Genomic DNA, 14347 nt, shown 5'->3' on the forward strand with positions numbered 1-14347 from the left:
TATCACAAATCAGTTTCCAGATTCGCAACGCGAACTTCGACTATCGCAATGCGAACTTGGACTATCGCAATGCGAATATGTAAATCGCAATGCGATAGTCGAAGTTCGCATTGCGATTTATTCCAAATTCGTTGCGATAGTCCAAAATCGCAACGACTGGTGGTATTGCATTTGTTTCTTAATAATTTTCTCTAAAAAGATAGTATTCGCGCAGACGTGTCGAAGACACGTATTACCACGACCTCAACACTTATTTCCAATACAATGTGATTATTCAGGAAACAATTAACAATCATGCACCTTAAAACAACTGAATCAACAACCAATTGCATTAGTATTATACGATTAAATATGTCATAATTAAAAGTCAATCTACAATCAATCGCAATTATTGCAATTTTAAGCAAAACATTCAAAAATAATATCACTATTTAAGGCTCAATCCCACATAGTATTGGGAACAAGTGTTGGTAATGCTCAATCACACATAGTATTGGAAACACTATTGGGAATGGTATTTAAGGCTTGGCTTTCCCACTTCCTTGTTGAGTGATAGAGAACAAGGGGGACTCTCGCGCGCCGTCTCCGCCGCCGTCCGTCTCGTCTCGGGTCGGGGTCGTGGTCGTGGTCGTGGTCGTGGTAATACGTGTCTTCGACACGTCCGCGTGAATACTATCTTTTTAGAGAAAATTCTTAAGAAACAAATGCAATACCGTCGTTGCGATTTTGGACTATCGCAACGAACTTGGAATAAATCGCAACGCGAACTTCGACTATCGCAACGAACTTGGAATAAATCGCAATGCGAACTTGGACTATCGCAACGAATTTGGAATAAATCGCATCGCGAACTTTGACTATCGCAACGAACTTGGAATAAATCGCAACGCGAACTTGGACTATCGCAATGCGAATATGTAAATCGCAATACGATAGTCGAAGTTCGCGTTGCGAATCTGGAAATTGATTTGCAATACCGGAGATCGCGTTGCGAATTATCGATCGCATTGTGATTTAGTTGGTCATTTTGGCAAATCCAAAAAAAGTTGGTTAAAATCGTATATTATAAGGCATGTTTGGTCACTGAGGTTATTTTCTCTTCAATAAATCATTTATATATTTTGTCTTTCTTTAATTAAGGTCTCTTTAAAGAATTATGCTTGATACTTTTACTCACAATAGTATCTTATTAAGCATACATATTTTGGGCTAGCACTACCACCTTATCCTTAGTAGTAGTACCTTAGTCTTTGCTAGTGGTTTATCTCATTTCATAGTATCCACTAAGTTTTAAAGACTAGCTTAAAGGCTCATGCAATCTAATTCATGTATTTAAAACTCATGAATTAACAGGCAAAAAGTCTAAATAATATGACTTCGCGGGTAGAATCAAATTTCCAAATAGACTTGTTAATTCTCACCATGCATACAACTTCATTCTTTGCATCATCATTTTTAATTAGCATGACCCCTATGTCGACTGATAAAGGACATTAAAAAAAGAGATGGTCTCGAGAATCAACATCTTCGTCGCATAAAACACACCGCTCACTCACCGACAGTTCCATATTCAACCACCGATCTCTAAGTGACATTAAATTTAATCCTAAAAAGTAAACGAAAAAATATCAAACACCAATAAAAAAGTCCCAAACATGTCATAAAAAAATGTTATAAAAACAAATATTTTATTGTAAACAAAAATAAAAAACCAAAAATATAATATAAAAAATGAAAAAAATACAAACGATTGGCTATTAACGATCAATATCAAATTTAATATGACTGTGTTAGTGTATACAACCAGAGAAAGCTGTTTTGCTTAGCTGGCTCTCACGGTTAGGTTTGTTATAATCAGTTGAGGTTGTTGTAACTGCTAGAGTTTCTAGAATTGCACTTATCTGGTTTATAAATGTAGCTCTCTACGTTTGAGAGAGATATGCTTTGTGAAATAAATCAAGTTTCATAAAGAGAGGTCCCTTCTCTTTCATTCTGTTCAGTTTTCTTGTCTTGTAACTGTCAATGCTTTATTGAGATTGTAACTCAAAGGTTGGTTTCTTGCGAATGGTGTTCAACAAAGAGTCTCGTGTCCGAGTACCTCTGAGCAGAATGGGAAAGCAGAAAGGAAGCACATACATGTTGTTGAAATGGGTTTAGCGTTGCTAGCTGAGGCTGCACTACCCTTGAAGTTCTGGAGTCATGCGTTTCTGTCAGCAGTACACTTGATCAATCGGTTACCAACTGAAGTGTTGAATGGCAAGTCACCTTTTGAGGTTCTTTACCAACAAACTCCTGATTATTCCATGCTAAAAGTTTTTGGCTGTGCGTGTTTTCCTCTTTTGAGGCCGTTTAATCAGCACAAGCTGGATTTCAGGTCGAAACAGTGTGTGTTTCTTGGTTATAGTCCTTCATATAAAGGGTACAAGTGCTTAGATGAAAATGGGAGGATTTTTATCTCACGGCATGTTGTATTTGATGAAGAAGTATTCCCTTATTCTGAGGGTAAGGCAGCTAATCCAAGTCGTGGTTCCTCGGACAGCATTCTACCTATAATACAGTCGACTCGATGGTCAAATCAGGTTGCTGGAGAAGCACCAAATTCAACTTGTGCCTATACACAGGATCCTGGCACACTTGTGGCTGATGCACCACATGTAGTTGGTGCTATAGAGGATAGTACATGTGCAGGTAGTGACTCAATAACACCTGCTGATGAAGCTGATCCAGGGTCTAGTGCGTCAACCAACCTGAACGGCAATGAGTTCGAATTATGTGAAGAATCACAACCTACTACAACACAGTGTGATGAAGATCAATGCAATGTTCATCCTATGGTGACCGAAGCAAGTGGAATTTATAAACCCAAAGTTTTTCAAGTGGCTTGTTCAGACAAAGAACCACATACCATTCGGGAAGCCATGAAAAGCTCAGAATGGAAGGCAGCAGCTCAAGCTGAATACGACGCACTAATGAAAACAACACGTGGACGCTTGTTTCACTGCCGAGTGGTAGGAAACCAGTAAGTTGCAAGTGGATTTTAAAATTAGTGAAATGTTGAGGGTCTATAGCAAGGCATAAGCCAGACTTGTGGCCAAAGGTTTTTGCAGCAGCCTGGGATTGACTATCATGAAGTTTTCAGCCCTGTGGTCAAGCCAGCAACCGTACGTGTCGTTCTATCTTGCGTTGTCAAAAGGATGGTCGCTAAAGCAAGTCGATCAACAACGCCTTTCTGAATGAAGTCTTAGCTGAGGAGGTGTATATGGTGCAACCGCCAGGCTATGAGCAGGGTGATGGTAACCTGGTCTGTAAACTCAACAAGCCATTATGGACTGAAGCAGGCTCCTCAAGCATGGTTCGAGAAACTCAAAGAATATTTGGAGAATCAACGGTTTGTTTTATCAAGGTCCGATGCCTCGCTGTTTGTTAAGGAGACTGCTGGTACTATCGTGTACTTGCTTGTATATGTAGACGACATCATTGTGACTGGAAGTTGTGACAAATAAGTTCAGGATGTGATTAACAAGCTCAATAGTCAATTTTCTTTGAAGGATCTAGGGTGTTTGATTTTTTTTTTTTGTTTTATCAAGGTCCGATGCCTCGCTGTTGTTAAGGAGACTGCTGGTACTATCGTGTACTTGCTTGTATATGTAGACGACATCATTGTGACTGGAAGTTGTGACAAATAAGTTCAGGATGTGATTAACAAAAGTACATACGAGACCTTTTGTGTAAGAGTGGTTTGGAAGATGCTAAAGGGCTTCCCACTATGGCTACCAGTTGTAAGTTGACTGTTGACAATGGTACACCGGTTAAGACGCTACTCACTATCGCATTGCAGTATGTTGTTATCACCCGTCCAGACATTGCCTTTGCGGTGAATAGGGTGTGCCAGTTTATGCAGTCTCCGTGTGATATTCATCTTCAGGCAGTGAAGCGCATACTAAGGTACTTACAGGCCACAGTGGACTTTGGTCTTCGGTTTTTAGCATCGTCACGCTTGTCCTTAACAGGGTTTGCTGATGCAAACTGGGGGTCCGATGCAGATGACAGACGTTCGACCTCGGGCTACTGTATCTATTTTGCTGGAAACTTAGTCTCCTGGGGCTCTCGCAAACAGCAGGTGGTTGCTCGCTCCACTGCAGAAGCTGAGTATAGGAGTGTTGCGTGTGCTGCTGCTGAGATGGCGTGGCTTGAATCACTCTTAAGAGAGCTACGTGTGACTGTTCATGGCAAGTTTGTTCTATGGTGTGACAACTCGAGTGCTGTTGCAGTCTGTGCTAATCCAATACTTCATTCAAAGTTTAAACATGTTGAACTTGATTTATTTTTTGTTAGGGAGATGGTGGCTGCTGGAAAACTCTTTGTTCAGGAGATTCCTGCTTTTGAACAAGTGGCTGATGTTTTAACCAAGCCATTGTCTGCTCCCATGTTTCTCAAGCATAGACAGTGGCTGCTTGTGTCTCAAATTCCAGACAAATTTGTGCACTCGCAGGTTGAAGAATGAATAAAGCCTGAGCGAGGTTGAGGTTGTAGTACGGGAAGTGTTAGTGAACGTTTCTCAAGCATTCTTATTTTTTCTTTAACGTAGGTTGGTGCTTTTTAACAAGGAGGGTTTTGCAGTAGGGGGTATGTTAGTGTATACAACCAGAGAAAGCTGTTTTGCTTAGCTGGCTCTCACGGTTAGGTTTGTTATAATCAGTTGAGGTTGTTGTAACTGCTAGAGTTTCTAGAATTGCACTTATCTGGTCTATAAATGTAGCTCTCTACGTTTGAGAGAGATATGCTTTGTGAAATAAATCAAGTTTCATAAAGAGAGGTCCCTTCTCTTTCATTCTGTTCAGTTTTCTTGTCTTGTAACTGTCAATGCTTTATTGAGATTGTAACAGACCGCCTGTCAAATAAAATGGTTCAAGCAAATTTTTAGATTCACGGTAAAGAAAAGGAATCCAAATGTGAAAACATGTAGAGCGAATAATGACAGTGAATTAATAAGGTTAAAATATAAAATAACTGTCTAAACAACAGTCCTTTTTACGAATATGTAATTAAATTATTTTTTGAATGATTTCGGTGCTTAATGTTTAAACGTTATCACTTTAGGTGTTTGAGTCATCAACGAAGTTAATTTTCTCCGTTAAGTGACACGTGTCACAATTTGATAATTTTGAATTTTTAAAAAAAAATTATTATATTTATTAAAAAACCTTAATTTCTCTTAAATTAAAAAAAACCTAAACCCCCAAACCCAAACCCTAATCCTAACCAACCACCACTATCCTTTCCAACCATGTCCACCGCTGCCGACGTAGTCCCTGTCATCCTCTTAGCCATACATCGTCGTAGTTGCCGTCAATTGGTCATCAAAATTGCGTGGGATCACGATTTTCATTCTAGGATTCGCGAGGTATAAAACATCGATTCACCATCAACCAATCACAATTTCATAGGTTTTTGTCGTCGGGGAGAGGTGAGGTCGGGTGGAGCTTTTTCAATTGCAAAGGGAAGTGGTTGATGTGGGTTTATGGGTTGAAATAAAAGGTTTTCAAAGTTTTGGGATTATTGCACAATTTGTGTTTTTTATTTTTTTTAAAAACATAATTTTAATTTTTTTAATTTTAAATAAAATTTTTAAAATTATATATTGTGACGCATGTCACTTAACGAAAAAAATTAACGCCGTTGATGACCCAAACACCTAAAATGATAACGTTTGTAACATTAGACACAAGAATCATTAAAAATAATAATTTAGACACTTATTTTATATTTAAACCAATTAATAATAGGAAGTTGTTAAGCAGACGGCTAGCTAAAAATGATGGTCACATAAGTTTTGCAAGCATCGTCCGCACTTAACCTAACCATAGATTTATTGTCTATGAATCGAATCTCCACTTCCCATACAAAATAATTAAAACAAATGAAAATTTAAAAGAAAAACAAAATGCCAAAGCATCATATCCACAAAAAAATCCCCCTTTCTTTCCTTTTTATACTTCTGGTTTTCATCAGCAAAAGTATCCGAATTGATTTGAAAAAAAGAGAATATATTTATTTATTATTAATGGAAACGTGAAATTTAATTCTTTTCGAAATTAAAAAACTTAAAAAATAGAAGAATGAAGACGGAAAAAGAAATTAAAAAAGATAATAAAATTAGAGATTAAATATTGCTTAAGGTCATATAATGATTAGTTTGTCTTAGCCTTTTTATTGTCCATAAGAAGAGCATTTGACATTCAGAAGTAGCAAGCCTCAGAGCAGGTAGTGGAGAGAAACATGGGAGACCAAACATCATGTGTAGCAACTTTGTGTAAGGTGTTGAACAGAGCAAAACCATACGTGGCAATCATCTCCCTCCAGTTTGGATTTGCAGGGATGTACTGTACATACTCTCCATTTATTTGAAGAATGGAATGAGCAATTTCATCCTCACCATGTACCGCCACGTGGTCGCCACCATTGTCATTGCACCCTTTGCCATCCTTCTTGAAAGGTTCAGTTCTCCACACAACATTATACACCAAATTTTGATACTAGTATATATTGAATCCCCAACGTTGTTGGTTGTTTTTACATGCAGGAAAATTAGACCAATGATGACTCTCCCTACTTCCTCAGGATTGTGGTTCTTGGTTTCCTGGAGTAGTGTTCTGAACTCCCTCCTTTCGTTGCGTACTTATTATTAGAATGTAAAGAAAAAGGTTAAGTTGTTGATACGGGATTAATATGACCAGGCCGATGCTTGACCAGAACTTATACTATATGGGAATGAAGTTAACAAACGCAACATATTCATCTGCTTTCGTCAACATGCTTCCTGCTGTTACTTTCATAATGGCAGTGATTTTCAGGTGAAATTATTCATCGTTTCATTAATATACATGCCCACTAAATCACACCAAACCTTCAATTATCAGATTTTTTAATATGGTAATTATAGGTTAGAGAAGGTGAATTTGAAGAAGATACTGTTGGAAATAAAACACTCACACAAACAACTTTTATTGAAACTCAAACAAATATTACAAGAGCACTCTCACTCAAAAACAAGAACTACAACTCACTCTTATAAGACTTTGCTTCTTCACTCACTTAGAAGCTCTTAATTTTTCTTGATGCTTAAACTAAAATGGGGAGGGGTATTTATACTACTCAAGAACAATCCTACACCACACAAATAAAATAATTTAAACCATTAAAGTCTATAAATACCTAACTCTCACCTAACTAAATTGATGTAAGCAATGACATCTTCATCTAATTGATGTAAGCAATGACATCAATTTAGTTTGGGTTTGGGTTTAGGCTCCCAAAATGGATCAAGTTTATGATCCAACACCCCCCCTTAAACTTGATCTTGGGATTCCTAGTAAGTTCCTTAATCTTATGAAGTCTTCGCTCGTCAATGGCTTGGTAAAAATATCAGCAACTTGATCTTGTGACTTCACATATTCAACTTCCACATCGTTTCTTGCAACACACTCCCTTATATAGTGGTAGCGAATATCGATGTGCTTGCTTCGATCATGGAATACTGGATTCTTTGGTAAGGCAATGACTGACTTGTTGTCGACACAAACCTTGGTAGGCTCTTCTTGTATCAAACCTATCTCCTTCAATATATTTCTAAGCCAAATTGCATGACAAACGCATGAGGTAGCAGCAACATATTTCGCTTCACAAGTGGACAATGTGACAATCGGTTGTTTCTTTGACATCCATGTGAAAGCAGTATCTCCCATGAAAAATACGAACAGTAGTGCTCCTTCGATTATCTATGTCTCCACCCCAATCACTGTCGCTATATCCAACAAGCTTGTAATCATTAGAAATTGAATAGAACAAGCCAAAGTCAATTGTACCTTTCAGATAGCGAAGAATTCTCTTTGCGACTTTAAAATGGGTGGTTGTTGGAGATTCCATATAACCACTAACCAATCCAACTACGTGAAGAATATCAGGCCTCGTGCAAGTTAGATAGCGTAGACTTCCCACCAAACTTTTGAAGAATGTTGGATCTATACTTTCGCCTTCTTCATGTTTGGACATCTTGATCCCGTATTCTGTCGGTGTGCTTATTGGCTTACAGTTCTCCAGCTTGAACTTCTTCAGGATCTCCTTTGCATAGCTTTCCTGTGAAATGAAAATTCCATCCTTTTGTTGCTTAACTTCAATGTCAAGGTAGTACGCCATGAGCCCCATGTCTGTCATCTCAAATTCCTTCATCATCACATCCTTGAATTCATTAAACATGCTTGGGTTGCTTCCGGTGAAGATCAAATCATCCACGTAGAGACACACGATCAAAATATCTCCATTTTTAATCTTGATATATAGAGCGTGCTCGTAGGGACACTTGTTGAAGCCATTCTCTATGAAGTACTTGTCGATTCGGCTATTCCATGCCCTTGGTGCTTGTTTTAGCCCGTAAAGAACCTTCTTCAACTTTAACACCTTGTCTTCGTGCTCTTTGACTTTGTAGCTTGATGGTTGCTGAATGTAGACTTCCTCTTCAAGAACTCCATTTAGAAAGGCATATTTTACATCCATTTGATGTATCTTCCACTTGTTTTGAGCTACCAAAGAAATGATTAGTCTAATAGTCTCCAATCGAGCAACAGGAGCAAATACCACATCATAGTCAATTCCAGCCTTTTGACTATAGCCTTTAGCAACTAGCCTCGCCTTGTGCCTTTCAATCTCTCCTTTGGCGTTTTGCTTTGTTTTGTACACCCATTTGACACCTATCGCCTTATGTCTCTTGGGAAGTGAGGTAAGTTCCCATGTGTCATTCTTCTCGATGGCCTTGATTTCTTCGTCCATCGTATCTCTCCATTTATTTTCTTGTACCGCTTCTTGAAAGCTCACTGGTTCACAATCGGCAAACAGACAAAATAATGTAAGATTATCTTGTCGTTCAGTTACCTCATAGAGATCTCTAAGGCTTCTTGTACGTTGCACAACTCTTTCACTTTGACTCCCACTTGATGATGACAAAGGTGATGAGTCTCCTTGAGTGGTTGATGTTGGTGAAGTGGGTGGAGTTTCAAGCTCTTGTTGAGGTTCTCCTAGTTGTTCCCTCATTGTCTGCTCATCTTCTTCAAACTGAGGAAAGAAATTGAAGTCATCTACATGAGAGTTAAAATCCCATTCTCCTTCTTCGTTGAAGACCACATCTCGACTAATCACAAACTTCTTATTGTCTGGATTGTACAGCTTGTAGCCTTTTGAATTAGTATCATAGCCGATGAAGATAAAACTCTCGCTTTTATCATCAAGCTTCGTTCTTCTCTCGTCTGGTACGTGAACATGGGCTATACTTCCAAAGGTTCTCAAGTGGGAAATGCCAGGCTTTATTCCACTCCATGCCTCTTGCGGTGTCTTTCCCCATACACTTCTTGTTGGAGATCGGTTTGACAAGTAGACTGCACACGCTACTGTTTCCGCCCAAAATTCCTTGGGTAGTTTCTTGTTTTTTAGCATGCTTTGTGCTACGTCGATGATTGTTCTGTTCTTTCTTTCTGCCACACCATTTTGCTGGGGGTTATCTAATAACTTTCATTGGATGACGAATTCCATTTGCTTCACAGAACTCTTGAAACTCCATGGAAGTAAATTCTTCACCTCGGTCGGATCTCATGGCTTTGATCTTTCTACCACTTTCTCTCTCCACTGCTGCTTTGAACTTCTTGAAGACTTCAAAAACTTCTGACTTCTGTTTCAAGAAATATACCCAGGTTTTTCTTGAAAAATCATCAATGAAGAGAAGAAAATAGTTAATGTTACCGAGAGAGCTTGGCTTGATCGGTCCACACACATCGGTATGGATGACCTCAAGTGGCTTCTTGGCTCTGACTCCTTTGGAAAGTTTTTCCTAAATTATTTCCCGACTAGACACCCTTCACCATCTCCTTCTTAGATAGTAGCTCTAGACCTCTAAAATTGAGATGCCCAAATCAAATATGGCAAAGTCATGATGCATCTTTGTAGCAAGCTTTCAGGCACTTTGCAACATCATTTTGTATGTTGATCAAGAATATTCTATTCTTTGACATCAGCATTTTAGCAATGAAGTTATTCTTATGATCTTTTATAGAAAGATTATAATTATTCATATGAATATCATAACCTTTCTCTACCAGTTGCCCTAAACTTAAAGATGTTACTTTTCATATTGGGTACATAATAGACATTTAAAATAAATTGATGTCTCTCATCTTTCAAACGGATAAAGATGTTACCTCTTCCTTTCACTGCTATTGTGGAATCATCTCCAAACGAAACATTTCCATTTACTGACTCGTCTAGCTCCATGAGCATGTCTTTCCTTCAACACATGTGATTGCTTGCACCACTGTCAAGATACCAGGAATTTGCTTGGCCACCATCAGTTTCATTTCGTGCTAGAAGAAGAGTTTCTTTTCCATCTGTCTTTTCCTCCACGTAGTTGGCCTTCTCCTCAATTTTGTTGTTGGGAGCTCTACATTCTGAAGCATAATGCCCAAACTTCTGAAAATTATAACATCGAACTTGAGATTTGTCATAGCTTGAGTTCATATTGATTATTCCACGGCCTGGTGTTGAGCTTTCTCCTTTCTTATAGTTGTTGTTGGAATTATTGTTGTTGTAATTCCAGCCTCGTCCACGTCCACGTCCGTGACTTCCACCTCGTCCATGGCCTCTACCTCTGCTTAGGCCACGTTGGTTTCTATCATTACGTTGGGTTTCATGCATATCTTTGAGTTTCAGCTTGAGGAGTTGCTCAGTAAACCCATGCTTCTTCTTATGTTTCTCTTCGTATGCTTGCAATGATCCTTGGAGTTGCTCGATCATCATATACTTCAAGTCTTTAGTTTCTTCAATCGTCACGACTATGTGCTCAAATTTGGGATCCAACGAACGGAGTATCTTCTCTATTATCCTCACATCTTCCAACTTTTCACCATTTCTTTTTAATTGATTAGAAATAGCTAACAATCTTGAGAAATAATCTAAAATAGACTCGGATGCTTTCATGTGTAAGGATTCGAATTCACCTCTTAATGTTTGGAGACGGACCTTCTTTACTTGCTCGGATCATTTGTAAGAGATTTGTAGCTTCTCCCACGTTTCCTTGTTAGAGCTTGTACTCGAAATCTTTTCAAAACCATCATCATCATCTAATACTTTATAGATGAGGCAGAGAGCCTTCTTGTCTCTCTTTCTTGAATCCTTCGAAGTTGTCTTTTGATCTGGTGTAAGAGTAGTAAAAGCATCATCATCCGCATGCTCGTTATAGCCTTTCTCTATGATATCCCACACATCTTGTGATCCAAGAAGTGCTTTCATTTTAATACTCCAATTGCCGTAGTTGTTGTTGTTGAGTGTCGGAACTTGGAATTGTGCCATATCATTTGCCATATCTCTCAATATAATGACTTGATTTTCTGGCAGCAGTCTTCCGGCGGTGCGTGGCGGCGCGTCAGAACTCAGATTGGGAAGATTTTGGCGGCGGCGGATTCCTCTCGTCGAGATCTTCAATCTTTCTAACTCTCTCTGATGCCAGTTTGATAGAAATAAAACACTCACACAAACAACTTTTTATTGAAACTCAAACAAATATTACAAGAGCACTCTCACTCAAAAACAAGAACTACAACTCACTCTTATAAGACTTTGCTTCTTCACTCACTTAGAAGCTCTTAATTTTTCTTGATGCTTAAACTAAAATGGGGAGGGGTATTTATACTACTCAATAACAATCCTACACCACACAAATAAAATAATTTAAACCATTAAAGTCTACAAATACCTAACTCTCACCTAACTAAATTGATGTAAGCAATGACATCTTCATCTAATTGATGTAAGCAATAACATCAATTTAGTTTGGGTTTGGGTTTAGGCTCCCATAATGGATCAAGTTTATGATCCAACAGATACACAGTGTTGCAAAGATCGTAGGGAATATAATCACGATGTTGGGAGCAATGGTGATGACTTTGTACAAGGGCCCCATTATTGACTTCGTCAAGTCAGGAGGAGCCGCACAAGGAGGAACCACTAGTGAATCTGCAGATCAACACTGGGAAGTATCTTTGGATGGTCAAGCTTCTTTATTTTTCAAGTGAGTTCAACAAGTTTCGTTAGAAAACCACTTAATTGTTCATGAGCTAACACATTAGTTTCTGTTTCTTGGTTTCAGTCCTTCAAGTTGAAGAAGTACCCGGCAGAGCTCTCTCTTACGGCTTGGATATGCTTCATGGGGATGGTGCAAGATGGATTGTTGTCACTTATCTTGGTTCGTGACTTTAGCACCTGGAAAATCGGATTCGACGCCAGATTTCTTGCTGCATTTTACTCTGTAAATCCCATCAGCCACGATGTCGTTCGCTGAAGTCTTACGAATCACAAATGCTTAAGGCTTAGATATAATCCGTATTTGATTAGGGAATCGTGTGCTTCGGGATGGCCTATTACGTGCAAGGCATCATGATCTGGGAACAAGGACCAGTTTTCGTAACATCTTTCAGCCCTCTGTGCGTGATCATCACTGCTGCCCTAGGGACCTTTATTTTAGCCGAAAAAGTCCACCTCGGAATGTATTAGAATTAACATATGAATATGGGAAGATAACAAACTTGGCCAACACATGAATAATTAGAGATGATTAGTTTTGGAGATAGTAATTGTTTTAATTTAAAGATGGAAACACTCAGAAACTGATGAGAAAAACAATGGTTTGCCCATCACAGACAATACTAGATCAATAAGTTGTTGATATAATAAGCTGTTGATATTCCAGCTTCAAACAACACCTTTACCACTCCAACAACATAAACCAATACACCATGTTTTCTTCCAAATGCTGATTAAAAAAAATCACAATAAAAACTAGCATGTAACCCCCTCTTTCCAATGATTATTTTGTAGCTTAATAATTAACCATCCTTCTACTGTACTCTGACGCTTTAATATGATGAGTAAACCCTCGCGGATTAACTTGTTCCAGCTTCATCAGTTGTTTAATCATATCCAACATTCCACTTTCTTCATGATTAACCATTTTTAATAGAAATCCAAACTCATCCCATCCCTTAAGCCTTTTTTTATTTATGGATTCTTTTTCTCCAAAATATCTCACCCAATTGGTTGAAGAAATGGTTAGAAAAATGCTAGGCACCCACAAAGAAAACAAAAGATTAAACGTGGGCGACCAAGGAGAAGTGATTATTTTGGACCAAATTGAACACATTTGCATCTTACGTAGGTTATTTGACATTGCTTGTAATGCTTTATGTTTGATGCATGATTCATTATAGATTTATTAGATGAGCATATTGGACCCTACTTAAATAGGCACTATATTTACATATAGGTCCTATATATCATTACATTCCATTTAATTGAATATTGACGATTCATATATGAAATGTATAATTATCCTTTTGGCTCCTTAACTTACATTTATTTATTCGTTTTAACTCTTAAATTTTTATTATATTTTTTATTCTTCTCGGCTTCGTTCTATCATCTCATGCCAACACTTTCCTTTTATTATATCATTTTTGTTGTCCGTTGTGGTTTAGGGGATTGAAAAACTGCTCTCAAGTCACTACCGGAGTTGGTTCAAGTGGTAAGCAGTTTGATATCACTTAACTAAGGTCTCAGGTTTGAATCTTTGTGTATGTAGAAAATCCTAGCTGGAAGATTCACCCACCAAAACCAAATGTGCGACTCGGGTCAGTCCAGATTAATTAAGGTGAAACCTTGGAACTGAAAGGTAAAAAAAATTACTCTCAAAGTCTTGTGAATGATTAATGAGAGTTATGTAATAATGGATACTAATCATAGATTTTCGGGTTTTTTTTATCAATAGGGCAAACCCGAAAATTATTTGGCCTAGTAGGATACACCCTTTTTTTATTTTACAATATACGACAATTACTATATTACAAGGGAACTCATCATCTCGAGGTGTCGAGTTTCATTGGATATATTATTTTAGTGGTCTCAATTTAGTGGGTTCCATGTAGACCATTATTCTATTGTATTTAACATGACTCATCACCTCGAAGAAAATATCATTTTTAAATAATTTGTAAATTTAATTAAAAAATTAAAATAAAAATGAAAGAACTCATCACCTTGAGGTGACGAGTCCCGCCTGATTTCACAAAAAAGTAATCATTTATAGCTATTGGGCAACAATAACGGTCAGTTGTTAATAATCACCATGGAACTCGTCACCTGGAGGTGACGAGCTCGGTCTAATTTTTTTTAAAAAAAATTAGTCGTTTATATCTGTTGGGATTAGGGTTATAAATAAGGGTTTAGTGTTATAAATAAGGGTTTAGGGTTTAAG

At 37.9% G+C, this 14347-nt stretch overlaps 1 pseudogene; it reads left to right on the top strand.

The window, feature by feature from the left end:
• Nucleotides 1-6276: 6276 nt before the first annotated feature.
• Nucleotides 6277-12591, top strand: LOC120176369 (annotated as a pseudogene).
• The last annotated feature ends 1756 nt before the right edge of the window (nt 12592-14347 follow it).

Source organism: Hibiscus syriacus, unplaced genomic scaffold (assembly GCF_006381635.1).
Source record: "Hibiscus syriacus cultivar Baekdansim isolate YM2019G1 unplaced genomic scaffold, ASM638163v2 tig00112236_pilon, whole genome shotgun sequence".
Classification (NCBI taxonomy): domain Eukaryota; kingdom Viridiplantae; phylum Streptophyta; class Magnoliopsida; order Malvales; family Malvaceae; genus Hibiscus; species Hibiscus syriacus.